Raw genomic sequence first — 16,834 nt, 5'->3', positions numbered from 1 at the left:
GGCGCCCATTGGAAAAAATCCCAAGAAAAATCACGAACGTTGGACGATTGCTCCCACACCGAAAGTGCTAGCAACTCAAGCTCTTGCTGCTCCTCACCGGCCCATGGCAGCGCATCTACAGCACCACAGACATCGGGGCTCCGGGCTTTCCCTGACGAACAGGGCTTCGACGTTTACCACCAGCTGCACCTGGGGGGCCCACTGAAAAAAACCCCGAAAAATCATGAACGTCGGACGATTGCTCCCACAGTGAAAGTGCCAGCCAGTCAAGCTCTTGCTGCTCATCACCGGCCATTGGCAGCGCATCTACAGCACCAGAGACATCGGGGCTCCGGGCATTCCCTGACGAACAGGGCTTCGACGTTTACCACCAGCTGCACCTGGGCGCCCATTGGAAAAAACCGAAGAAAAATCACGAACGTTGGACGATTGCTCCCACACCGAAAGTGCTAGCAACTCAAGCTCTTGCTGCTCCTCACCGGCCATTGGCAGCGCATCTACAGCACCAGAGACATAGGGGCTCCGGGCTTTCCCTGACGAACAGGGCTTCGACGTTTACCACCAGCTGCACCTGGGGGGCCCACTTAAAAAAACCCCGAAAAATCGTGAACGTCAAACGATTGCTCCCACACCGAAAGTGCCAGCCAGTCAAGCTCTTGCTGCTCCTCCCCGGCCATTGGCAGCGTATCTACAGCACCACAGACATCGGGGCTCCGGGCTTTCCCTGACGAACAGGGCTTCGACGTTTACCACCAGCTGCGCCTGGGAGTCCACTCCAAAAAAACCCGAAAAATCACGAACGTCGGACGATTGCTCCCACACCGAAAGTGCCAGCCAGTCAAGCTCTTGCTGCTCCTCAACGGCCATTGGCAGCGCATCTACAGCACCAGAGACATCGGGGCTCAGGGCTTTCCCTGACTAACAGGGCTTCGACGTTTACCACCACCTGCACCTGGGCGCCCACTGAAAAAAACCCCGAAAAATAACGAACGTTGGACGATTGCTCCCACACCGAAAGTGCCAGCTAGTCAAGCTCTTGCTGCTCCTCACCGGCTATTGGCAGCGCATCTACAGCACCACAGACATCCGCGCTCCGGGCTTTCCCTGACGAACAGTGCTTCGACATTTACCACCAGCTGCACCTGGGCGCCCACTCCAAAAAAACCCCGAAAAATCATGAACGTCGGACGATTGCTCCCACACCAGAATTGCCAGCCAGTCAAGCTCTTGGTGCTGCTCCCCGGCCATTGGCAGCGAATCTACAGCACCACAGACATCGGGGCTCCGCGCTTTCCCTGGCAAACAGGGCTTCGAAGTTTACCACCAGCTGCACCTGGGCGCCCACTGAAAAAAACCCCAAAAAATCAGGAACGTCGGACGATTGCAGCCACAGCGAAAGTGCCAGCCAGTCAAGCTCTTGCTGCTCCTCCCCGGCCATTGGCAGCGCATCTACAGCACCACAGACATCGGGGCTCCAGGCTTTCCCTGACGAACAGGGCTTCGACGTTTACCACCAGCTGCGCCTGGGAGTCCACTCCAAAAAAACCCGAAAAATCACGAACGTCGGACGATTGCACCCACACCGAAAGTACCAGCAACTCAAGCTCTTGCTGCTCATCACCGGCCATTGGCAGCGCATCTACAGCACCACAGACATCGGGGCTCCGGGCTTTCCCAGACGAACAGGGCTTCGACGTTTACCACCAGCTGCACCTGGGCGCCCACTCCAAAAAAACATGAAAAATCACGAACGTTGGACGATTGCTCCCACACCGAAAGTGCCAGCCAGTCAAGCTCTTGCTGCTCCTCACCGGCCATTGGCAGCGCATCTACAGCACCACAGACATCCGGGCTCCGGGCTTTCCCTGACGAACAGTGCTTCGACATTTACCACCAGCTGCACCTGGGCGCCCACTCCAAAAAAACCCCGAAAAATCATGAACGTCGGACGATTGCTCCCACACCGAAAGTGCCAGCCAGTCAAGCTCTTGGTGCTGCTCCCCGGCCATAGGCAGCGAATCTACAGCACCACAGACATCGGGGCTCCGGGCTTTCCCTGACGAACAGGGCTTCGACGTTTACCACCAGCTGCACCTGGGCGCCCACTGAAAAAAACCCCAAAAAATCAGGAACGTCGGACGATTGCACCCACACCGGAAGTGCCAGCCAGTCAATCTCTTGCTGCTCATCACCGGCCATTGGCAGCGCATCTACAGCACCACAGACATCGGGGCTCCGGTCTTTCCGTGACGAACAGGGCTTCGACGTTTACCACCAGCTGCACCTGGGCGCCCACTGAAAAAAACCCCAAAAAATCACGAACATCGGACGATTGCTCCCACACCAAAAGTGCCAGCCAGTCAAGGTCTTGCTGCTCCTCACCGGCCATTGGCAGCGCATCTACAGCACCACAGACATCAGGGCTCCGGGCTTTCCCTGACGAACAGGGCTTCGACCTTTACCACCAGCTGCGCCTGGGCTGCCCACTAAAAAAAACCCAAAAAATCACAAACGTCGGACAATTGCTCCCACACCGAAAGTGCCAGCCAGTCAAGCTCTTGCTGCTCTTCACCGGCCATTGGCAGCGCATCTACAGCACCACAGACATCGGGGCTCCGGGCTTTCCCTGACGAACAGGGCTTCGACATTTACCACCAGCTGCAACTGGGCACCCATTGGAAAAAAAACCAAGAAAAATCACGAACGTCGGACTATTGCTCCCACACCGAAAGTGCCAGCCAGTCAAGCTCTTGCTGCTCCTCCCCGGCCATTGGCAGCGCATCTACAGCACCGCAGACATCGGGGCTCCGGGCTTTCCCTGACGAACAGGGATTTGAGGTTTACCACCAGCTGCACCTGGGCGCCCACTCCAAAAAAACCCGAAAATCACGAACGTCGGATGATTGCTCCCACACAAAAAGTGACAGCCAGTCAAGCTCTTGCTGCTCCTCCCCGGCCACTGGCAGCGCATCTACAGCACCACAGACATTGAATCTCCAGGCTTTCCCTGACGAACAGGGCTTCGACGTTTACCACGACCTGCACCTGGGCGCCATTGGAAAAAAACCTTGAAAAATCATGAGTGTTGAACGATTGCTCCCACACAAAATGTGCCAGCCAGTCAAGCTCCTGCTGCTCCTCCCCGGCCATTGGCAGCGCATCTACAGCACCACAGGCATCAGGGCTCCGGGCTTTCCCTGACGAACAGGGCTTCGACGTTTACCACCAGCTGCACCTGGGCGCCCACTGAAAAAAACCCCGAAAAATCACGAACGTCGGACGATTGCTCCCACACCGAAAGTGCCAGCCAGTCAAGCTCTTGCTGCTCCTCCCCGGCCATTGGCAGCGCATCTACAGCACCACAGACATCGGGGCTCCGGGCTTTCCCTGACGAACAGGGCTTCGACGTTTACCACCAGCTGCACCTGGGCGCCCATTGGAAAAAAACCCCGAAAAATCACGAACGTCGGACGATTGATCCCACACCGAAAGTGCCAGCCAATCAAGCTGTTTCTGCTCCTCCCCGGCCATTGGCAGCGCATCTACAGCACCACAGACATCGGGGCTCCGGGCTTTCCCTGACGAACAGGGCTTCGACGTTTACCACCAACTGCACCTGGTCGCCCACTAAAAAAAACCCGAAAAATCACAAACGTCGGAAGATTGCTCCCACACCAAATGTGCCAGCCAGTCAAGCTCTTGCTGCTCCTCCCCGGCCATTGGCAGCGCATCTACAGCACCACAGACATCGGAGCTCCGGTCTTTCCCTGACGAACAGGGCTTCGACGTTTACCACCAGCTGCACCTCGGCGTCCCCTCCAAAAATACCCTGAAATATCACGAACGTCGGACGATTGCTCCCACACCGAAAGTGCCAGCCAGTCAAGCTCTTGCTGCTCCTCCCCGGCCATTGGCAGCACATCTACAGCACCACAGACATCGGGGCTCCGGGCTTTCCCTGACGAACAGGGCTTCGACGTTTACCACCAGCTGCACCTGGGGGGCCCACTGAAAAAAACCCCGAAAAATCATGAACGTCGGACGATTGCTCCCACACAAAAAGTGCCAGCCAGTCAAGCTCTTGCTGCTCCTCACCGGCCATTGGCAGCGCAACTACAGCACCACAGACATCGGAGCTCCGGGCTTTCCCTGACGAACAGGGCTTCGACGTTTATTACCAGCTGCGCCTTGGCGCCCACTAAAAAAAAAACCAAAAAATCACGAACGTCGGACGATTGCTCCCACACCGAAAGTGCCAGCCAGTCAAGCTCTTGCTGCTCCTCACCGGCCATTGGCAGCGCATCTACAGCACCACAGACATCGGGGCTCTGGTCTTTCCGTGACGAACACGGCTTCGACGTTTACCACCAGCTGCACCTGGGCACCCACTCCAAAAAAACCCAAAAAATCATGAACGTCGGACGATTGCTCCCACACAAAAAGTGCCAGCCAGTCAAGCTCTTGCTGCTCCTCACCGGCCATTGGCAGCGCATCTACAGCACCACAGACATCGGGGCTCCGGGCTTTCCCTGACGAACAGGGCTTCGACGTTTATTACCAGCTGCGCCTTGGCGCCCACTAAAAAAAAACCAAAAAATCACGAACGTCGGACGATTGCTCCCACACTGAATGTGCCAGCCAGTCAAGCTCTTGCTGCTCCTCACCGGCCATTGGCAGCGCATCTACAGCACCACAGACATCGGGGCTCCGGTCTTTCCGTGACAAACAGGGCTTCGACGTTTACCACCAGCTGCACCTGGGCACCCACTCCAAAAAAACCCCGAAATATCACGAACGTCGGACGATTGCTCCCACACCGAAAGTGCCAGCCAGTCAAGCTCCTGCTGCTCCTCCGCAGCCATTGGCAGCGCATCTACAGCACCACAGACATCGGGGCTCCGGGCTTTCCCTGACGAACAGGGCTTCAACGTTTACCACCAGCTGCACCTGGGCGCCCACTGAAAAAAACCCAAAAAATCACGAATGTCGGACGATTGCTCCCACACCGAAAGTGCCAGCCAGTCAAGCTCTTGCTGCTCCTCACCGGCCATTGGCAGCGCAGCTACAGCACCACAGACATCGGGGCTCCGGGCTTTCCCTGACGAACAGGGCTTCGACGTTTACCACCACCTGCACCTGGGCGCCCATTGGAAAAAAACCCAAGAAAAATCACGAACGTTGGACGATTGCTCCCACACCGAAAGTGCTAGCAACTCAAGCTCTTGCTGCTCCTCACCGGCCATTGGCAGCACATCTACAGCACCACAGACATCGGGGCTCCGGGCTTTCCCTGACGAACAGGGCTTCGACGTTTACCACCAGCTGCACCTGGGGGGCCCACTGAAAAAAACCCCGAAAAATCATGAACGTCAGACGATTGCTCCCACACCAAAAGTGCCAGCCAGTCAAGCTCTTGCTGCTCCTCCCTGGCCATTGGCAGCGCAACTACAGCACCAGAGACATCGGGGCTCCGGGCTTTCCCTGACGAACAGGGCTTCGACGTTTACCACCAGCTGCACCTGGGCGCCCATTGGAAAAAAACCCAAGAAAAATCACGAACGTTGGACGATTGCTCCCACACCGAAAGTGCTAGCAACTCAAGCTCTTGCTGCTCCTCACCGGCCATTGGCAGCGCATCTACAGCACCAGAGACATCGGGGCTCCGGGCATTCCCTGACCAACAGGGCTTCGACGTTTACCACCAGCTGCACCTGGGCGCCCACTCCAAAAAAACCCCGAAAAATCACGAACGTCGGACGATTACTCCCACACCGAAACTGCCAGCCAGTCAAGCTCTTGCTGCTCTTCTCCGGCCATTGGCAGCGCATCTACAGCACCACAGACATCGGGGCTCCGGGCTTTCCCTGACAAACAGGGCTTCGACGTTTACCACCAGCTGCGCCTGGGCGCCCACTGAAAAAAAACCCAAAAAATCACGAACGTCGGACGATTGCTCCCACACCGAAAGTACCAGCAACTCAAGCTCTTGCTGCTCCTCACCGGCCATTGGCAGTGCATCTACAGCACCACAGACATTGGGGCTCCGGGCTTTCCCAGACGAACAGGGCTTCGACGTTTACCACCAGCTGCACCTGGGCGCCCACTGAAAAAAACCCCGAAAAATCACGAACGTTGGACGATTGCTCCCACACCGAAAGTGCCAGCCAGTCAAGCTCTTGCTGCTCCTCACCGGCCATTGGCAGCGCATCTACAGCACCACAGACATCCGGGCTCCGGGCTTTCCCTGACGAACAGTGCTTCGACATTTACCACCAGCTGCACCTGGGCGCCACTCCAAAAAAACCCCGAAAAATCACGAACGTCGGACGATTGCTCCCACACAAAAAGTGCCAGCCAGTCAAGCTCTTGCTGCTCCCCGGCCACAGGCAGCGAATCTACAGCACCACAGACATCGGGGCTCCGGGCTTTCCCTGACGAACAGGGCTTCGACGTTTACCACCAGCTGCACCTCGGCGTCCCCTCCAAAAATAGCCTGAAAAATCATGAACGTCGGACGATTGCTCCCACACCGAAAGTGCCAGCCAGTCAAGCTCTTGCTGCTCCTCACCGGCCATTGGCAGCGCATCTACAGCACCACAGACATCGGGGCTCCGGGCTTGCCCTGACGAACAGGGCTTCGATGTTTACCACCAGCTGCACCTGGGCGCCCACTCCAAAAAAACCCCGAAAAATCATGAAGGTCGGAAGATTGCTCCCACACCGAAAGTGCCAGCCAGTCAAGCTCTTGCTGCTCCTCAGCGGCCATTGGCAGCGCATCTACAGCACCACAGACATCGGAGCTCCGGTCTTTCCCTGACGAACAGGGCTTCGACGTTTACCACCAGCTGCACCTCGGCGTCCCCTCCAAAAATACCCTGAAAAATCACGAACGTCGGACGATTGCTCCCACACCGAAAGTGCCAGCCAGTCAAGCTCTTGCTGCTCCTCCCCGGCCATTGGCAGCGCATCTACAGCACCACAGACATCGGGGCTCCGGGCTTTCCCTGACGAACAGGGCTTCGACGTTTACCACCAGCTGCACCTGGTCGCACACTCCAAAAAAACCCGAAAAATCACGAACGTCGGAAGATTGCTCCCACACAAAATGTGCCAGCCAGTCAAGCTCTTGCTGCTCCTCCCTGGCCATTGGTAGCGCATCTACAGCACCACAGACATCGGGGCTCCGGGCTTTCCCTGACGAACAGGGCTTCGACCTTCACCACCACCTGCACCTGGGCGCCCACTGAAAAAAACCCCGAAAAATCACGAACGTCGGACGATTGCTCCCACACCGAAAGTGCCAGCCAGTCAAGCTCTTGCTGCTCCTCCCCGGCCATTGGCAGCGCATCTGCAGCACCACAGACATCGGGGCTCCGGGCTTTCCCTGACGAACAGGGCTTCGACGTTTACCACCAGCTGCACCTGGGCGCCCATTGGAAAAAAACCCCGAAAAATCACGAACGTCGGACGATTGCTCCCACACCGAAAGTGCCAGCCAATCAAGCTGTTTCTGCTCCTCCCCGGCCATTGGCAGCGCATCTACAGCACCACAGACATCGGGGCTCCGGGCTTTCCCTGACGAACAGGGCTTCGACGTTTACCACCAACTGCACCTGGTCGCCCACTCCAAAAAAACCCGAAAAATCACAAACGTCGGAAGATTGCTCCCACACCAAATGTGCCAGCCAGTCAAGCTCTTGCTGCTCCTCCCCGGCCATTGGCAGCGCATCTACAGCACCACAGACATCGGAGCTCCGGTCTTTCCCTGACGAACAGGGCTTCGACGTTTACCACCAGCTGCACCTCGGCGTCCCCTCCAAAAATACCCTGAAAAATCACGAACGTCGGACGATTGCTCCCACACCGAAAGTGCCAGCCAGTCAAGCTCTTGCTGCTCCTCCCCGGCCATTGGCAGCGCATCTACAGCACCACAGACATCGGGGCTCCGGGCTTTCCCTGACGAACAGGGCTTCGACGTTTACCACCAGCTGCACCTGGGGGGCCCACTGAAAAAAACCCCGAAAAATCATGAACGTCGGACGATTGCTCCCACACAAAAAGTGCCAGCCAGTCAAGCTCTTGCTGCTCCTCACCGGCCATTGGCAGCGCAACTACAGCACCACAGACATCGGAGCTCCGGGCTTTCCCTGACGAACAGGGCTTCGACGTTTATTACCAGCTGCGCCTTGGCGCCCACTAAAAAAAAAACCAAAAAATCACGAACGTCGGACGATTGCTCCCACACCGAAAGTGCCAGCCAGTCAAGCTCTTGCTGCTCCTCACCGGCCATTGGCAGCGCATCTACAGCACCACAGACATCGGGGCTCTGGTCTTTCCGTGACGAACACGGCTTCGACGTTTACCACCAGCTGCACCTGGGCACCCACTCCAAAAAAACCCCGAAATATCACGAACGTCGGACGATTGCTACCACACCGAAAGTGCCAGCCAGTCAAGCTCTTGCTGCTCCTCCCCGGCCATTGGCAGTGCATCTACAGCACCACAGACATCGGGGCTCCGGGCTTTCCTTGATGAACAGGGCTTCGACGTTTACCACCAGCTGCACCTGGGGGGCCCACTTAAAAAAACCCCGAAAAATCATGAACGTTGGACGATTGCTTCCACACCGAAAGTGCCAGCCAGTCAAGCTCTTGCTGCTCCTCCCCGGCCATTGGCAGCGCATCTACAGCACCACAGACATCGGGGCTCCGAGCTCTCCCTGACGAACAGGGCTTCGACCTTTACCACCACCTGCACCTGGGCGCCCACTGAAAAATACCCCGAAAAATCACAAACGTCGGACGATTGCACCCACACCGAAATTGCCAGCAACTCAAGCTCTTTCGGCTCATCACCTGCCATTGGCAGCGCATTGACAGCACCACAGACATCGGGGCTCCGGTCTTTCCCTGACGAACAGGGCTTCGACGTTTACCACCAGCTGCGCCTGGGAGTCCACTCCAAAAAAACCCAAAAAATCATGAACGTCGGACGATTGCTCCCACACAAAAAGTGCCAGCCAGTCAAGCTCTTGCTGCTCCTCACCGGCCATTGGCAGCGCATCTACAGCACCACAGACATCGGGGCTCCGGGCTTTCCCTGACGAACAGGGCTTCGACGTTTATTACCAGCTGCGCCTTGGCGCCCACTAAAAAAGAACCAAAAAATCACGAACGTCGGACGATTGCTCCCACACCGAAAGTGCCAGCCAGTCAAGCTCTTGCTGCTCCTCCCCGGCCATTGGCAGCGCATCTACAGCACCACAGACATCGGGGCTCCGGTCTTTCCGTGACAAACAGGGCTTCGACGTTTACCACCAGCTGCACCTGGGCACCCACTCCAAAAAAACCCCGAAATATCACGAACGTCGGACGATTGCTCCCACACCGAAAGTGCCAGCCAGTCAAGCTCCTGCTGCTCCTCCCCAGCCATTGGCAGCGCATCTACAGCACCACAGACATCGGGGCTCTGGGCTTTCCCTGACGAACAGGGCTTCAACGTTTACCACCAGCTGCACCTGGGCGCCCACTGAAAAAAACCCAAAAAATCACGAATGTCGGACGATTGCTCCCACACCGAAAGTGCCAGCCAGTCAAGCTCTTGCTGCTCCTCACCGGCCATTGGCAGCGCAGCTACAGCACCACAGACATCGGGGCTCCGGGCTTTCCCTGACGAACAGGGCTTCGACGTTTACCACCAGCTGCACCTGGGGGGCCCACTGAAAAAAACCCCGAAAAATCATGAACGTCGGACGATTGCTCCCACACCAAAAGTGCCAGCCAGTCAAGCTCTTGCTGCTCCTCCCTGGCCATTGGCAGCGCATCTACAGCACCAGAGACATCGGGGCTCCGGGCTTTCCCTGACGAACAGGGCTTCGACGTTTACCACCAGCTGCACCTGGGCGCCCATTGGAAAAAAACCCAAGAAAAATCACGAACGTTGGACGATTGCTCCCACACCGAAAGTGCTAGCAACTCAAGCTCTTGCTGCTCCTCACCGGCCATTGGCAGCGCATCTACAGCACCAGAGACATCGGGGCTCCGGGCATTCCCTGACCAACAGGGCTTCGACGTTTACCACCAGCTGCACCTGGGCGCCCACTCCAAAAAAACCCCGAAAAATCACGAACGTCGGACGATTACTCCCACACCGAAACTGCCAGCCTGTCAAGCTCTTGCTGCTCTTCTCCGGCCATTGGCAGCGCATCTACAGCACCACAGACATCGGGGCTCCGGGCTTTCCCTGACAAACAGGGCTTCGACGTTTACCACCAGCTGCACCTGGTCGCCCACTGAAAAAAAACCCAAAAAATCACGAACGTCGGACGATTGCTCCCACACCGAAAGTACCAGCAACTCAAGCTCTTGCTGCTCCTCACCGGCCATTGGCAGTGCATCTACAGCACCACAGACATTGGGGCTCCGGGCTTTCCCAGACGAACAGGGCTTCGACGTTTACCACCAGCTGCACCTGGGCGCCCACTGAAAAAAACCCCGAAAAATCACGAACGTTGGACGATTGCTCCCACACCGAAAGTGCCAGCCAGTCAAGCTCTTGCTGCTCCTCACCGGCCATTGGCAGCGCATCTACAGCACCACAGACATCCGGGCTCCGGGCTTTCCCTGACGAACAGTGCTTCGACATTTACCACCAGCTGCACCTGGGCGCCCACTCCAAAAAAACCCCGAAAAATCACGAACGTCGGACGATTGCTCCCACACAAAAAGTGCCAGCCAGTCAAGCTCTTGCTGCTCCCCGGCCACAGGCAGCGAATCTACAGCACCACAGACATCGGGGCTCCGGGCTTTCCCTGACGAACAGGGCTTCGACGTTTACCACCAGCTGCACCTCGGCGTCCCCTCCAAAAATAGCCTGAAAAATCATGAACGTCGGACGATTGCTCCCACACCGAAAGTGCCAGCCAGTCAAGCTCTTGCTGCTCCTCACCGGCCATTGGCAGCGCATCTACAGCACCACAGACATCGGGGCTCCGGGCTTGCCCTGACGAACAGGGCTTCGATGTTTACCACCAGCTGCACCTGGGCGCCCACTCCAAAAAAACCCCGAAAAATCATGAAGGTCGGAAGATTGCTCCCACACCGAAAGTGCCAGCCAGTCAAGCTCTTGCTGCTCCTCAGCGGCCATTGGCAGTGCATCTACAGCACCACAGACATCGGAGCTCCAGTCTTTCCCTGACGAACAGGGCTTCGACGTTTACCACCAGCTGCACCTCGGCGTCCCCTCCAAAAATACCCTGAAAAATCATGAACGTCGGACGATTGCTCCCACACCGAAAGTGCCAGCCAGTCAAGCTCTTGCTGCTCCTCACCGGCCATTGGCAGCGCATCTACAGCACCACAGACATCGGGGCTCCGGGCTTGCCCTGACGAACAGGGCTTCGATGTTTACCACCAGCTGCACCTGGACGCCCACTCCAAAAAAACCCCGAAAAATCATGAAGGTCGGAAGATTGCTCCCACACCGAAAGTGCCAGCCAGTCAAGCTCTTGCTGCTCCTCAGCGGCCATTGGCAGCGCATCTACAGCACCACAGACATCGGAGCTCCGGTCTTTCCCTGACGAACAGGGCTTCGACGTTTACCACCAGCTGCACCTCGGCGTCCCCTCCAAAAATACCCTGAAAAATCACGAACGTCGGACGATTGCTCCCACACCGAAAGTGCCAGCCAGTCAAGCTCTTGCTGCTCCTCCCCGGCCATTGGCAGCGCATCTACAGCACCACAGACATCGGGGCTCCGGGCTTTCCCTGACGAACAGGGCTTCGACGTTTACCACCACCTGCACCTGGGCGCCCATTGAAAAATACCCCGAAAAATCACGAACGTCGGACGATTGCACCCAGACCCAAATTGCCAGCCAGTCAATCTCTTGCTGCTCCTCCCCGGCCATTGGCAGCGCATCGACAGCACCACAGACATCGGGGCTCCGGGCTTTCCCTGACGAACAGGGCTTCGACCTTTACCACCACCTGCACCTGGGCGCCCATTGGAAAAAAACCCAAGAAAAATCATGAGTGTTGGACGATTGCTCCCACACAAAATGTGCCAGCCAGTCAAGCTCCTGCTGCTCCTCCCCGGCCATTGGCAGCGCATCTACAGCACCACAGACATCAGGGCTCCGGGCTTTCCCTGACGAACAGGGCTTCGACGTTTACCACCAGCTGCACCTGGGCGCCCATTGGAAAAAAACCCCGAAAAATCACGAACGTCGGACGATTGCTCCCACACCGAAAGTGCCAGCCAGTCAAGCTCTTGCTGCTCCTCCCCGGCCATTGGCAGCGCATCTACAGCACCACAGACATCGGGGCTCCGGGCTTTCCCTGACGAACAGGGCTTCGACGTTTACCACCAGCTGCACCTGGGGGGCCCACTGAAAAAAACCCCGAAAAATCATGAACGTCGGACGATTGCTCCCACACAAAAAGTGCCAGCCAGTCAAGCTCTTGCTGCTCCTCACCGGCCATTGGCAGCGCAACTACAGCACCACAGACATCGGAGCTCCGGGCTTTCCCTGACGAACAGGGCTTCGACGTTTATTACCAGCTGCGCCTTGGCGCCCACTAAAAAAAAAACCAAAAAATCATGAACGTCGGACGATTGCTCCCACACCGAAAGTGCCAGCCAGTCAAGCTCTTGCTGCTCCTCACCGGCCATTGGCAGCGCATCTACAGCACCACAGACATCGGGGCTCTGGTCTTTCCGTGACGAACACGGCTTCGACGTTTACCACCAGCTGCACCTGGGCACCCACTCCAAAAAAACCCCGAAATATCACGAACGTCGGACGATTGCTCCCACACCGAAAGTGCCAGCCAGTCAAGCTCCTGCTGCTCCTCCCCAGCCATTGGCAGCGCATCTACAGCACCACAGACATCGGGGCTCCGGGCTTTCCCTGACGAACAGGGCTTCAACGTTTACCACCAGCTGCACCTGGGCGCCCACTGAAAAAAACCCAAAAAATCACGAATGTCGGACGATTGCTCCCACACCGAAAGTGCCAGCCAGTCAAGCTCCTGCTGCTCCTCCCCAGCCATTGGCAGCGCATCTACAGCACCACAGACATCGGGGCTCCGGGCTTTCCCTGACGAACAGGGCTTCGACGTTTACCACCAGCTGCACCTGGGGGGCCCACTGAAAAAAACCCCGAAAAATCATGAACGTCGGACGATTGCTCCCACACCAAAAGTGCCAGCCAGTCAAGCTCTTGCTGCTCCTCCCTGGCCATTGGCAGCGCATCTACAGCACCAGAGACATCGGGGCTCCGGGCTTTCCCTGACGAACAGGGCTTCGACGTTTACCACCAGCTGCACCTGGGCGCCCATTGGAAAAAAACCCAAGAAAAATCACGAACGTTGGACGATTGCTCCCACACCGAAAGTGCTAGCAACTCAAGCTCTTGCTGCTCCTCACCGGCCATTGGCAGCGCATCTACAGCACCAGAGACATCGGGGCTCCGGGCATTCCCTGACCAACAGGGCTTCGACGTTTACCACCAGCTGCACCTGGGCGCCCACTCCAAAAAAACCCCGAAAAATCACGAACGTCGGACGATTACTCCCACACCGAAACTGCCAGCCTGTCAAGCTCTTGCTGCTCTTCTCCGGCCATTGGCAGCGCATCTACAGCACCACAGACATCGGGGCTCCGGGCTTTCCCTGACAAACAGGGCTTCGACGTTTACCACCAGCTGCACCTGGTCGCCCACTGAAAAAAAACCCAAAAAATCACGAACGTCGGACGATTGCTCCCACACCGAAAGTACCAGCAACTCAAGCTCTTGCTGCTCCTCACCGGCCATTGGCAGTGCATCTACAGCACCACAGACATTGGGGCTCCGGGCTTTCCCAGACGAACAGGGCTTCGACGTTTACCACCAGCTGCACCTGGGCGCCCACTGAAAAAAACCCCGAAAAATCACGAACGTTGGACGATTGCTCCCACACCGAAAGTGCCAGCCAGTCAAGCTCTTGCTGCTCCTCACCGGCCATTGGCAGCGCATCTACAGCACCACAGACATCCGGGCTCCGGGCTTTCCCTGACGAACAGTGCTTCGACATTTACCACCAGCTGCACCTGGGCGCCCACTCCAAAAAAACCCCGAAAAATCACGAACGTCGGACGATTGCTCCCACACAAAAAGTGCCAGCCAGTCAAGCTCTTGCTGCTCCCCGGCCACAGGCAGCGAATCTACAGCACCACAGACATCGGGGCTCCGGGCTTTCCCTGACGAACAGGGCTTCGACGTTTACCACCAGCTGCACCTCGGCGTCCCCTCCAAAAATAGCCTGAAAAATCATGAACGTCGGACGATTGCTCCCACACCGAAAGTGCCAGCCAGTCAAGCTCTTGCTGCTCCTCACCGGCCATTGGCAGCGCATCTACAGCACCACAGACATCGGGGCTCCGGGCTTGCCCTGACGAACAGGGCTTCGATGTTTACCACCAGCTGCACCTGGGCGCCCACTCCAAAAAAACCCCGAAAAATCATGAAGGTCGGAAGATTGCTCCCACACCGAAAGTGCCAGCCAGTCAAGCTCTTGCTGCTCCTCAGCGGCCATTGGCAGTGCATCTACAGCACCACAGACATCGGAGCTCCAGTCTTTCCCTGACGAACAGGGCTTCGACGTTTACCACCAGCTGCACCTCGGCGTCCCCTCCAAAAATACCCTGAAAAATCATGAACGTCGGACGATTGCTCCCACACCGAAAGTGCCAGCCAGTCAAGCTCTTGCTGCTCCTCACCGGCCATTGGCAGCGCATCTACAGCACCACAGACATCGGGGCTCCGGGCTTGCCCTGACGAACAGGGCTTCGATGTTTACCACCAGCTGCACCTGGACGCCCACTCCAAAAAAACCCCGAAAAATCATGAAGGTCGGAAGATTGCTCCCACACCGAAAGTGCCAGCCAGTCAAGCTCTTGCTGCTCCTCAGCGGCCATTGGCAGCGCATCTACAGCACCACAGACATCGGAGCTCCGGTCTTTCCCTGACGAACAGGGCTTCGACGTTTACCACCAGCTGCACCTCGGCGTCCCCTCCAAAAATACCCTGAAAAATCACGAACGTCGGACGATTGCTCCCACACCGAAAGTGCCAGCCAGTCAAGCTCTTGCTGCTCCTCCCCGGCCATTGGCAGCGCATCTACAGCACCACAGACATCGGGGCTCCGGGCTTTCCCTGACGAACAGGGCTTCGACGTTTACCACCACCTGCACCTGGGCGCCCATTGAAAAATACCCCGAAAAATCACGAACGTCGGACGATTGCACCCAGACCCAAATTGCCAGCCAGTCAATCTCTTGCTGCTCCTCCCCGGCCATTGGCAGCGCATCGACAGCACCACAGACATCGGGGCTCCGGGCTTTCCCTGACGAACAGGGCTTCGACCTTTACCACCACCTGCACCTGGGCGCCCATTGGAAAAAAACCCAAGAAAAATCATGAGTGTTGGACGATTGCTCCCACACAAAATGTGCCAGCCAGTCAAGCTCCTGCTGCTCCTCCCCGGCCATTGGCAGCGCATCTACAGCACCACAGACATCAGGGCTCCGGGCTTTCCCTGACGAACAGGGCTTCGACGTTTACCACCAGCTGCACCTGGGCGCCCACTGAAAAAAACCCCGAAAAATCAGGAACGTCGGACGATTGCTCCCACACCGAAAGTGCCAGCCAGTCAAGCTCTTGCTGCTCCTCCCCGGCCATTGGCAGCGCATCTACAGCACCACAGACATCGGGGCTCCGGGCTTTCCCTGACGAACAGGGCTTCGACGTTTACCACCAGCTGCACCTGGGCGCCCATTGGAAAAAAACCCCGAAAAATCACGAACGTCGGACGATTGCTCCCACACCGAAAGTGCCAGCCAATCAAGCTGTTTCTGCTCCTCCCCGGCCATTGGCAGCGCATCTACAGCACCACAGACATCGGGGCTCCGGGCTTTCCCTGACGAACAGGGCTTCGACGTTTACCACCAGCTGCACCTGGGGGGCCCACTGAAAAAAACCCCGAAAAATCATGAACGTCGGACGATTGCTCCCACACAAAAAGTGCCAGCCAGTCAAGCTCTTGCTGCTCCTCACCGGCCATTGGCAGCGCAACTACAGCACCACAGACATCGGAGCTCCGGGCTTTCCCTGACGAACAGGGCTTCGACGTTTATTACCAGCTGCGCCTTGGCGCCCACTAAAAAAAAAACCAAAAAATCATGAACGTCGGACGATTGCTCCCACACCGAAAGTGCCAGCCAGTCAAGCTCTTGCTGCTCCTCACCGGCCATTGGCAGCGCATCTACAGCACCACAGACATCGGGGCTCTGGTCTTTCCGTGACGAACACGGCTTCGACGTTTACCACCAGCTGCACCTGGGCACCCACTCCAAAAAAACCCCGAAATATCACGAACGTCGGACGATTGCTACCACACCGAAAGTGCCAGCCAGTCAAGCTCTTGCTGCTCCTCCCCGGCCATTGGCAGTGCATCTACAGCACCACAGACATCGGGGCTCCGGGCTTTCCTTGATGAACAGGGCTTCGACGTTTACCACCAGCTGCACCTGGGGGGCCCACTTAAAAAAACCCCGAAAAATCATGAACGTTGGACGATTGCTTCCACACCGAAAGTGCCAGCCAGTCAAGCTCTTGCTGCTCCTCCCCGGCCATTGGCAGCGCATCTACAGCACCACAGACATCGGGGCTCAGAGCTCTCCCTGACGAACAGGGCTTCGACCTTTACCACCACCTGCACCTGGGCGCCCACTGAAAAATACCCCGAAAAATCACAAACGTCGGACGATTGCACCCACACCGAAATTGCCAGCA

Source organism: Chlamydotis macqueenii, chromosome W (genome assembly GCF_036417535.1).
Source record: "Chlamydotis macqueenii isolate bChlMac1 chromosome W, bChlMac1.mat, whole genome shotgun sequence".
NCBI classification, from domain to species: domain Eukaryota; kingdom Metazoa; phylum Chordata; class Aves; order Otidiformes; family Otididae; genus Chlamydotis; species Chlamydotis macqueenii.
Note: the sequence above shows the minus strand (reverse complement) of the source record.